At 43.2% G+C, this 12,519-nt stretch overlaps 1 protein-coding gene and 1 long non-coding RNA gene across 3 annotated transcripts in view; one reads left to right on the forward strand and one right to left on the reverse strand.

Annotated features, from left to right (window-relative positions):
• Positions 1-12,519, forward strand: part of CASR (calcium sensing receptor) — a 606,327-nt gene that overhangs the window by 261,017 nt on the left and 332,791 nt on the right. The gene's annotated exons all lie outside the window — the stretch shown is intronic.
• LOC146801354 (uncharacterized) overlaps positions 1,113-12,519 on the reverse strand; it is a 463,543-nt gene continuing 452,136 nt past the window's right edge. For both annotated transcript variants that reach the window (XR_014967619.1, XR_014967618.1), the window contains one exon: positions 1,113-1,266. This is a non-coding gene — a long non-coding RNA (uncharacterized LOC146801354). The remainder of the gene's footprint in view (positions 1,267-12,519) is intronic.

Genomic DNA, 12,519 nt, shown 5'->3' on the forward strand with positions numbered 1-12,519 from the left:
ACGACAACAGTTAATTACTAATTCAATGTTCTCTAAAAATGACTATTACCAGGAGTGGCTGGTATGGTGAAGGGCACGTTACAACCATTTATGGCAGGCGAGATTTCATATTAAAAGCAGATGCAGCAGCTTTCGCATACTTGTAAACACCACAGACTGGATTTATCTTAGTCACCCTAGTGCTTTGGGAAAGCTGTGGCCAGACAGGTTCCCGAATATGGCAGTGGTCTGGTTGCTTCTGCTACAATCACTGGCCGAATGTGATCAAAGCTAATCTATTTAAGTTCTGTTTCACTATGGTCCTTTGTGATAGACCTTTCTTTCTACAACAGCTTCTCACTGGTGTTTTGTGTGTTCTGCTCATGCGTCCCTACTGTGCATGCCCAGGATCAAGAAATCTCTCCAATGTGGTTGTGGTTTCACTTCCAAGATGGCCTCCCTTTGGAACTCCCACCCTTTGATTTGGGTTCCATGACTTGTTATCTTAAGTTAAGAAGAGCCTTGTAAACCGGATTGCTTGAGTTTTACCAGACAACAGCGCTCTCTCTAAAACTTAAAAGTAAATACATAAAATCAATAGATAGCATTTTTCATGGTTATATCATGTGGGTCAAAAGTCATATAATAATTTCCTCAGATTTGCAACCTATTTCCTATCATGTGGTTTCCTGTGATGTCATTGGCAGGTCCAAAGTCTTGTGCCATCTATTGCAGTATCCTTTATTTAGCTCATGAGTGCAGTAAACCTGGAAAGACCTATTTCTTTTTCATAAGAGATTGTTGGCAAGTATGTGTTTATGTCGCCAGTATCCCTACTTGAATGCATTCTGAATATATTTATTTATTTGATGTTCAAAGTGCCCACACCTCTGAGACTGTTTCGGAATACTCTGGTCGGAAGGATGATGGGTCAGGGATGTAATCTAGTCCAGAAGGAAGAACCTGAGTTTCCAGGTGAAGTGCCACATGTGGGTTTTGGGGCACATGTATGTGATCGGTTGCCCTTTGGGGGGATATTGACGATTCTCCAATTAATATGCAGAGAGAATTTTGATTTAATTAAAGACAGACAGAGACTAACATTATGCAAATACTTTTATTTGCTGCCCAGATATGCAGCCCGTGAAAGAATGTTAATACATCATAAAACAAAGAACGTTCATAACATCATAAGAACACAGTGCACACTCCCATCTTCCTCTTAGGCTGCGATGACACCAAAGATTGGACACAACGTGGCATTCGATTGCTCCTATGCATTGTTATCTGAGGACCAAAGAAAAAAAAAATATAGAGAAAGGCTATACTGAAACAGTAATAGAAAAGTAATAAACAACATCAGATAACATTACATTAGAAGTGTTGGAAAAAAAAATATATATATATGTGTGTGTGTATATATATATATATTCACTGAAAAAACCATATGTTTCAGAGGCGTTATAGTTAGCTGGACTTTTCACTCGTACAAAACCATTGAAATTCCCCCGTTATAGTTAGTTCAGCTAACTACAACTCGCGCGCCCGCAATGCACTGCTGATGACGTCACATATTACATCACTCATGACATGGTCAGTGACATCACTCATGACATCACTGATGACATATCAAATGACATCACTGATGACATCATCTTTGTGATAGAGTGGCAGACCTCCTCTCCCCCTAATATAACCTTTGATACACACATTCAAAAATAGAAACTAAAATTTTCAAAACAATGGACATACCAATATCAGTTACAACAACCTATTCAGTAATTCTAAGATCCACATACACATCCACTCATTCACCAACAGTCCTATACAGTCACTCATACATGTACTCACTCATCATATGTACTCATATGACCTATACACCCTGTTACACAATGCCACTCATCCATAGAGTTACTCACACACATAGTCACTCATGCTAATAAAGAATCAAACATCCATTTACTTGCATATACAGTTATACACACACCACCACACTTACTTCTACAGAAACTTACACATACTTAGTCTTTTAAACAATCACTTATAGAAACACATACTTATTCATACAGGAACTCTTTCAATCTCTCACTCTCACATATACTCACTTATATACACCAATAGTCAGATATACTAGTTTAAAAAATATGTAGTTACTCATAAAGACACTATTGAGACAGTCATTCACTCACTAACACACCCATGCACACACTCATCCATCCATACAGTCCTGCACACATGCTGTCTTCAACACATACAAACAGTGAGTCACTCATTCATGCACTTATGCACTACGTAATACCCCCCACCGAACCATACAGACACTCAGACACTCATACTGATACTCAAAAAACCAACTAATAACCTATATAGACACTCATGTAGCTACTCACCAACCCATGCAGCCACTTATACACAAAGTGAGAGACTGATACAGATATTTACACATTTAAACATTACTAACTAAGCCATGTATTCACTAAGATACACTTAATCAGTCAGTTATACAATCAATTTTTCAAAAACAAATCATCCATTTAGACACTTATATACCCATTTATTCTTCCATCGACCTTGAGATATACATATATAAAACATATGTAATTTTCAGAAAAACACACATTCACTGGATGATGTCATCAGTGATGTCGTCAGTGATGTCATTTGAGATGTCATCAGTGATGTCATGAGTGATGTCACTGACCATGTCATGAGTGATGTAATATGTGACGTCATCAGCAGTGCATTGCGGGTGCACGAGTTATAGTTAGCTGAACTAACTATAACGGGGGAATTTCAATGGTGTTTGTACGAGTGAAAAGTCCAGCTAACTATAACGTCCCTGAAACCTATGGTTTTTTCAGTGAATTTCTAAGGGTTTTTAAATGCTAATTCCTAACTATAACGTGCCTGAAACCTATGGTTTTTTCAGTGAATTTCAAAGGTTTTTTAAATGCTAATTTCTAACTATGGCTACAGAGATAGGACATGTGAAGAAAGAAGAAAAAACGCACAGAAAGAAAAAAAAGAAATGCAGAAAGAAGCAACAGAAGTCCTCAAAGACGAAGAAAAGTGCAGGAAGAAGGATAACGTGCAGAAAGAACAAACAGAAGAACAGAAAGAAGCCTTGTTGCAAAATCATCCTGTACCCTCAACTTTTTCAGACGGATACTGGTGTTAACTGAGTCTGACTAACCAGTCCTAGAGCCAGTGCTATGTTAAAAGACACTCAGAATACAGTGAAAACACCTATATACACTAGGGAACACTATGCGTTGGGGTCCCCCTGTGATCAGCATGACCTCCTCTGTAAGCCCCTAGTATATAATAGGGAAGGTGATTAAAACTACCTCTTAAAACGCGCCACAGGGCGTGTTTGCACAAGTCACCTCAGGCCCCGTCCCCTCACTTCCCCACTGTGTAAACACGCCCTGTGGCCGTTTTAAGTTGGGAGATTAAGTCCTCTTGAATCCTGAGGGTCCCTAGTGTCCAACTAGACCACTAGGTACCTCCAGTAAGCGCCACAGAGCTGCGTTGCAGAGAGATGTAAAAAGGGGCACGGCCTAGACCACCTCTCTGTAACGCAGCGCAGTGGCGCTTACTGGAAGCACCTGGTGGGCTAGTTGGCCCCCAGGGTCCCTCAGGATTGAAGGAGAATTATTTCCCCAACTTAAAACGCGCCACAGGGCTTGTTTGCACACGTTAACTCAGGCCCCGTCCCCTCCCTTCACCACTGTGTAAACACGCCCTGTGGCCGTTTTTAGTTGGGAGATTAAGTCCCCTTGAATCCTGAGGATACCTAGGGGCAAAATAGCCCACTAGGTATGTCCAGTAAGCGCCATTGCAGAGAGGTGTGAAAAGGGGCACGGCCTGCACCACCTCTCTGCAACGCAGAGCAGTGGCGCTTACTGGAAGCCTCTGGTGGGCTAGTTGGCCCCCAGGGTCCCTCAGGATTGAAAGGGAATTATTTCCCCAACTTAAAACGTGCCACAGAGCGTGTTTGCACATGTCACCTCAGGCCCCGTCCCCTCCCTTCACCACTGTGTAAACGCGCCCTGTGGCCGTTCTAAGTTGAGTGATTAAGTCCCCTTGAATCCTAAGGGTCCCTAGGGTCAAACTAGCCCACTAGGTACCTCCAGTAAGCGCCACAGAGCTGCGTTGCATAGAGGTGTAAAAAGGGGCGTGGCCTCAGAACACCTGTCCTTCAACGCAGCTCCCTGGCGCATATTGGATATACCTGTTGGGCTAGTTGGCCCTCAGGGACCCTCAGTATTGAAGGGGAATTAATTCCCCAACTTACAACTGGCCAGGGGGTGCGTTTGCAGAGTGCTGCTAGGAAGGGGCGTGGCCTCCGGCGCGATGCCGGTCTTTTATTTATTTTATTTTTTTAAGAAGGAGGGCTGTGTGGCCCCCCTTCTTTTTCTAATTTACTGGCCCTGGGGACCCCATCCCCCAGGGCCTGCACCCTCATTTTTTTGTTTTAAATTCTTTAGGAGGGGGCTGCGTTGCCCCCCTCCTCAGGCCACTTATGGCCCCGGGGACCCCATCCCCCGGGGCCGGCCTTTGTTTTTTATTATTTAAAAAAATATATATTTATAGAAACACTTAGGACATGCTGGACAAACCGTATGTACCTATCACCATGACTATTTGCGTGATAATCATTAAAAGGCAACTATACATAGAATAAATCCACATGGAATGTATTTACACCGCTAGTGAAGTTCTGACGTGTCTGACGCCCTACCGTGCCTAATCTCGGCGCCCCCACCGGTGGGTACTCTCCAAGTAGACACACTTGTCGTTTATTTATACAAACATGGGTAGCTATTGACGGGCACATTTAATATACACGCACACCAAGCCATTCAAAGGGGATTCAACTAAAATTCGACCTAACTATGCAAGAAACCCCCCTCACGGTTAATAAAACACACATCCACCGCCGGATGTGTAATACTTTTTATTTTACTCCCTGGAAAGGAGACGAACCTCACTTGAGAGTCACAGCGTGCTCCTGGCTGAGCCTAATGCTGTGTTACACCCACCAGTGCCCGTCGAGTGCCTCACACCTCTGTGTTGTATTCCACCAGCTAGTGCGTATGCTATGACACTCTCTAGCCCATGTGCACTGTAACACCACCCCGTAAATATGTCGTGCCACACTTGCCTTCGTACGGGTTATATTGCCCCAGCTAACGTGCCTTCCTCGATGCCTATGTTATAATGCACAGCGCTATGCCATACATATTACAATCTGGGATCCATATCTTTGTCACAGTGCATATGCAACGTTACACTCCCAAGCACATATTTTATATTACAACTTTAGAGACTAGTTAGGTTACACAACACTGCCCTGTGCATATTACACTCCAAGGCGCATATCGCATAGCACGAGCTAGTGCCTGTGCTATCTCGCGCTCTCCAATGAATCTGTCATTGCGCACAATGTATTGAATATTATATTTCACGCCCCGGTTCATCTTATATCACACTTTTTGGTGCATAGTTTATACCATATACTATATCTAGTTTTCATTTTCAATTGTGCCCTCAGGACTATGTTCTATATAACACTGCGTCCACCTACCCTTTTCACGGACATTACATTTTGCGATGGGGGTGGAGGGTCAGGGGGTGTTTCTGCCAAGTGAGCCCGGAGTCACAGTCACAAACGTCCTCTTCTTCCTGAATAAAAGTGAGATTATGCTGCATACTTGTTCATATTTTAAGTATTTCGCACAGACACACATTTTAAAAACAATAAAGTTCCTAATACCCACCTTCTCTGAACAGTTAGCTTGCTGCCCCATCCACCTCCTCCCTATCCTCTGTTGTCTGAATCCATGGACTAGCCTCCTCCCTCCTGCCATGCATGGTCTGATGTGCTGCCACTGCCCTCCATTTAGCATGATGTACCAGTCCACTCCTCCTGCCCTCCATTGCCCAATTCTATGGCCCATCATTGACCTCCTGCTTAGCCTCTGTGCTTAGCTTGCTGCCCCTATTCTCCTTCCCCCTGCCCTCCGATGTCTTTGTGCATGCCCCTGCTCCATCCTTTTTGCCCACCATGTTCCATGGACCTGCCACTCCTATCTACTCATGAGTGTTCTGTTGAGCTGCCACTTCCCTCCCACCTGCCTAGCATTGTCAGATGACTGTAACCTATCCCTGCCACCTCCACCCTGCCTGTCCACATGCCATGCCCCTATCCCTTTCCTCCTGTCCTCCATGGTCCATTTTACTGCCACACCCTTCTGCCCTCCCTGGTCAGTTGTGCTGCAACTGCTCCTCCTGCCTGCCCCGTGCGGTCTGTTGTGAGGCTCCTTCCCCTGAACTCTCTTGTCTGTGCCCAGGTCCTGACCCTCCCTTCTATCCTCCATGGTCCTATGTGCATGCCCCTGCACCCTCCTTCTTGCCCATCATAGCCATTGTGCTGCCACTAACCCTCCTGCTTGCCATGCATGGTCTTCTGTGCTGCCATGGCCCCTCCCACCTTCCCTGTGTGGTAAGCTAGCTGCCCCTGACCCCCTCCCACCTTCCCTCCATGGTCTGTGTGTATGACATCATAGTCTCATTGTTGCTCTCCATGGTGTGTCTTGTTTCTAGTGCCCATCCTGCCTGACCTCCATGGTCATCTTGTTGCTCCTGCCCTGCCCCCTTGCCCCCAGCCCTCTGGTTCCATGTGCAGACCCCTATTCCCTCCCTCCTGGCTTGCCTGTTCCATTGTAATGCCCCTGATCCGTCCCTCCTGCCCTTTATGGTCTGTTATGCTGCAGCTTTCTCTCCTGTCTGTCCATTATGGTCAGCTAGCTACCATTGCCTCTTTCCCCTCTGTTCTCTGTTGTCCTTGTGCATGGTCCTGTCCCATCCCTATTGCTTTCCATGGATTGTTGTGCTGCACTCCCTGATGCCTGCCCTGTAGGGTCAGTTTTGTGCACCTCTCCATGTCCCTCCTGTCCTCTGTTATCCGAGTCCATGTCCCTACCCCAATTCCTCCTGCCTACCATGATCCAATGTACCATACTTGCAAACATTTTGAACTTGGTAAGAGGGAGATTTTGAAAAAAAACTGGGGTATTGATTTTCCCCTTTGAGTTACATTAAAAAAGAGGAGATTGTAGACAGGAGACAGATCAAGTAAAGCCCATTTGAGCTTAAAACATTGGACGTTTCCTGGCTGAAACGGGTCTGTTGGCATGTATGGTTGTACTACCACTGCCTCTTCCTTCTGCCCACAATAGTCTATTATATTGCCACAGCCTCTCTTGCCAGTCCTGTATTGTTGGTTTGTTGCCCCTGCCCCCCTTTCCACTGCCCTCCATAGTCTGTTGTGCTGCCACTGCCCTTCCTGCCTGCCGAGTGTGGTCAAATTGTTGCCTCTGCACTCTCCTACCTGCCTTCAATTTTCAGAGTCCGTGCCCCTGGCCTCTGCCTCTCAACAGTATCCCAATGAACAACTAGATTGCTAACATTCTATATTTATTACAAAAGTGTGGAACGCCTGACGTCATCTTGATGTAATCAAAACTGTAATACCTAGAGTATTTCCTTTAGAAATTACATATATGAGAGGGTCTTATTTGCATCAAAATTATGGTTAGTGCTCTAAAAAACTAAAATGAGGACATATTTTCAGAGTTTTCAAATAGCGACAAAGAACTTTTAAATTATTTGTAATCTTTATGTTTTTTTATCCAGTTGACCACTTTATTAAATGTTGCACCTAGAGGAGAGGAAGTGGTGTTACTTCCAGAGCTGCAGACTTTGCAACGGGGGAACGTGGTTGGAGTTTCTGCTTCAGCTCAACATTCTGTGATTCTGGTCAAATCACTTAATCTCCCCATGTCTACAACCAAAATGAATTTGATCTTGTGTGATGTAACCAATGCTCATGTAAAGCACTCCATTACCTGACAAGTCTGCACTATATAAAACTGCAAATGCACAAAAAATAAGTGTTTTGCACACTTCTGTCATTGGGCTACATGTGGGCTACATCTGGGTGATATTTGTGCTGCATTTGGGCTCTTTTGTCTCTGGTGGCCATCTTGGGAGATTTATTTGTTATGAAGTTTCCTAATTTCCTCATTTACTGCAGTCTCCTCAGTAGGAAATGCTTTCAGTTTTTTACTTTGATTCCATCAAGAAGGTATTCAGATATGTCACACATTTGCCATAAATTCTGCATGTTAGCACTCCAGTTGCTCATTAGATCACTGTAGTAAAGCTACTGCTCACCACGGAAGTCTGCTGCTGGTATTAAAAGTGTATGTTTCAGTCTGCATGTCAGAATATTTTTATGAAATAGATGAGAATTTGAGAAGTCAAAATGTGCCCTAATTTTTCTTTCTGCAGAACTATTCATAATTTCTATGGAAAAATGAACCCCCTCATTTTGTTCCATTGTAAATTAAATGTTTTAAGTGTTACCACTTTATTCCAATCAAGATGGCTTCAGGTGTGCCATACTTTTGTCATAAGTAAGACTGTTAGCGCTCTAGTTGTTTGTTAGAACACTCTGGGACATTCTGTCATTGGGCTATACTTGGGCTACATCTGGGTGATATTTGGGCTACATTTGGGCTCTTTTGTCTCTGGTGGCCATCTTGGGAGATTTATTTGTTATGAAGTTTACTAATTTCCTCATTTACTGCAGTCTCCTCAGTAGGAAATACTTTCAGTTTTTTAGTTTGGTTCCATCAAGAAGGCATTCAGATGTGTCACACATTTGCCATAAATTCTGAATGTTAGCACTCTAGTTGCTCATTAGATCACTGTAGTAAAGCTACTGCTCACCAGGGAAGTCTGCTGCTGGTATTCAAAGTGCATGTTTCAGTCTGCATGTCACAATTCTTTTATGAAATAGAAGAGGATTTGAGAAGTCAAAATGTGCCCTAATTTTTCTTTCTGCAGCACTAATCATAATTGCTATGGCAAAATGAACCCCCTCAGTTTGTTCCTTTGTAAATTAAATGTTTTAAGTGTTACCACTTTATTCCAATCAAGATGGCTTCAGGTGTGCCATACTTTTGTCATAAGTAAGACTGTTAGCGCTCTAGTTGTTCGTTAGTACACTCTGGGACATTCTGTCATTGGGCTATACTTGGGCTACATCTGGGTGATATTTGGGCTACATTTGGGTTCTTTTGTCTCTGGTGGCCATTTTGGGAGACTTATTTGTTATGATGTTTCCTAATTTCCTCATTTACTACAGTCTCCTCAGTAGGAAAAACGTTCAGTTTTCTACTTTGATTCCATCAAGAAGGCATTCAGATGTGTCACACATTTGCCATAAATTCAGAATGTTAGCACTCTAGTTGCTTATTAGATCACTGTAGTAAAGCTACTGCTCACCAGGGAAGTCTGCTGGTGGTATTGAAAGTGCATGTTTCAGTCTGCATGTCAGAATTTTTTAATGAAATAGAAGAGGATTTGAGAAGTCACTCAAAATGTGCCCTAATTTTTCTTTCTGCAGCACTAATCATACTTTCTATGGCAAAATGAACCCCCTCATTTTGTTCCTTTTTAAATTAAATGTTTTAAGAGTTACCACTTTATTCCAACCAAGATGGCTTCAGGTGTGCCATACTTTTGTCATAAGTAGGACTGTTAGCGCTCTAGTTGTTCTTTAGAACACTCTGGGAAGCTGCAGTAGAACACAAAGGAATCAACTGACAGTCTCTGCCCTTGTTGGATGTACATGTGTTACTGAGAATGTCAGACTTCATTCTCCCATGTCTGAGAAAGATAATGTGAATTTACAGAAAATATGCTCTCAGTTTAGCTTATAGATCACCTTCCAAACCTCTGTGGGAAAAGCATGAGAAAATAGTTTCCTCTCAAACATGATTCATGATATCACAGCAGAAGGCTTTTTCACATGGTAAAATCACCTTAGAACACACCACAATTCCTAAAATGAGTATGGTACCATCAACAAATGATTTATAATGTAACTAAAGTCTTAAAACCTTCTATTAACTGCAAGGCTTTTTAATGAGGTGCTATCATGTATATTGGTCCCAAGATGGCTGCCAACACTTCTTGGATGAAGTGCTGACAGCCAATCAGATCTCACGATGAGATGTGTGGTTAGGCTCCGCCCAGATATATATGTGATTTTACTTTTGATTTTCTCAGGAACTACTGAACGGATTTACACCATATATGCAAAAAGGCACATGCCTGACCTGAGGACTACCTCTTTGCCAAATTTCAAGTAATTCTGTTCAGCCGTTCGGGCTGTACCTTCGACTAAAGGTCCTATGGGAAAATGCATGGGGAAAACGTGTTTTGGGACCCTCTTTTTTTCTCAGCCCCCGCTTGACGAATCACCCCGAGACTTTCAGGGTAGGAGCTGAGCGGAGCGCCCCATTAGTTTTGAAAATTTCACAAAGATAAGTCAACCGGCGCCAAAGTTATTCAAAATAGAATTTTTAGATTTCCTATGGGAACTCGGTCCTAACTATAACTATCTACTGGCGACCGCCAGTAGATAATATATATATATATATTCACTGAAAAAACCATAGGTTTCACACATGTTATAGTTAGCGGAAATTTTACTGATAAAAAACCAATGATATTCCCCCGTTATAGTTACTGCAGGCAACTATAACTCACGCGACCGCAATCCTCTGCTGATGCTAATACTGTATTTAGACACTTATTTGCCCATGTCTTCTTCCATACATTTTTAGCTATACATATATTACAAATATTTTTTTTTCATAAAGACACATATGTCATCAGCAGAAGATTGCGGTCGCGTGAGTTATAGTTGCCTGCAGTAACTATAACGGGGGAATTTCATTGGTTTTTTTATCAGTAAAATTTCCGCTAACTATAACATGTGTGAAACCTATGGTTTTTTCAGTGAATTTGCAAGGTTCTTTAAATGCTAATTCCTAACTATAACGTGTGTGAAACCTATGGTTTTTTCAGTGAATTTGTACGGTTTTTTAAATGCTAAGTTACTTTACGCCATTCGTGGCGTGCGCGCCCACTTAACGCAGTTCGTTCTGTGCGCGCACGGTGCGCTTCGCGCACCGTGCGCGCACAGTGAGCACGCGGTGCGCTTCGCGCACCGCGCGCCCACTTTACGCAGTTAGTGCCATGCACGCACGGTGGGCACGCGGTGCGCTACGCGCACCGCGTGCCCACGTTACGCTAGATGGGCCATGTACGCACGATGCACTTCGCGCACCGTGCGCACATGGAGGACATATGATGCACTTCGTTTTGAAAGGTAATATTTTAATTTTTCGTATATTTTATAAGCCATGCACATATGGTGCCCTTCGGGCACCATTTGCACACGGGGTGGAGAGAGTGTGGATAATTTTTTTTTTTTTTTTTTTTTTTTTAAATTTTAGTTTTTTTCAGCAGTGATAAACCATGCACAATTGGTGGCCATCGGCAACCAATTGCACACGGGGTGCAGAGAGTGTGGATGATGTTTTTTTTTTTTATTATTTTTTACCGTACGCGTACGATAAGCGTAATCGGCGAAATTACCGAAAAAATAAAAATTCCGTTTTTGGCCTTGGAGGATCTTTGGGGACTCCCTCAACATGCCTATGTGTGTGGGAGCTGTCTAAACAGCCCCTTTACATGTTTTTGGGCTTTAAATTTTAAAAATCGCTCTCAGTGCGAGAGAGAAAATGGCGGCCGCAGCTTCCTGGTTTCGGCCGATTCGAATGTTTACTAAGATCTAAGAGCCAATCAGAATCGCGCTCGCGCACGCCACCGTACGCGTACGGTAAACGTACCGTAAGCGCACCGTAAGCTGGCTCAGATATATATATTGATTTAAAGGCTATTTTCTCAGAATCTACTGAACAGATTTACACCAAACCTACAAAAGGCACTTCCTTGACCTGAGGACTACCTCTCTGCCAAATTTCTAGTAATTCTGTTCAGCCGTTCGGGCTGTAGCCCTGTCTAAAGGTCCTATGGAAAAATGCATGGGAAAAACGCGTTTTGGGACCCCCCTTTTATCTCAGCCCCCGCTTGACGAATCCCCCCGAGACTTTCAGGGTAGGAGCGGAGCGTAGCGCCCCACCTATTTTGAAAAATTCGCGAGGATTCGTCGACCGGCGCCAAAGTTATTCAAAATAGAATGTTGCGGATTTCCTATGGAAACGTGGTCCTAACTATAACTACCTACTGGCGACCGCCAGTAGGTAATATATATATATATATATATATATATATATATATATATATATATATATATATATATATATATATATATATATATATATATATATATATATATATATATTGACACTCTGATGCCGCCTGAGATCCGTTACTCTGGATTCTCGTAACTAAGATTTCACTTGGAGTGGAGAGGTGTGGCTCACTAGTTAGAGACGGCAGACCCGTAAGCAGAGAATCGGCCAGGGACCAGGGTTCAATTCCAGACGCGGCAGGGTCGTGGACCAGGGTCAAAACAGACTCGATAATTCTTGCCTCGGTACCTACTCTAACCAGGAACACACTCGGCAACTCTGGGCATTAAGCTTGCCTCAT

The sequence above is a fragment of the Triturus cristatus genome, chromosome 8, assembly GCF_964204655.1.
Source record: "Triturus cristatus chromosome 8, aTriCri1.1, whole genome shotgun sequence".
Lineage (NCBI taxonomy): Eukaryota > Metazoa > Chordata > Amphibia > Caudata > Salamandridae > Triturus > Triturus cristatus.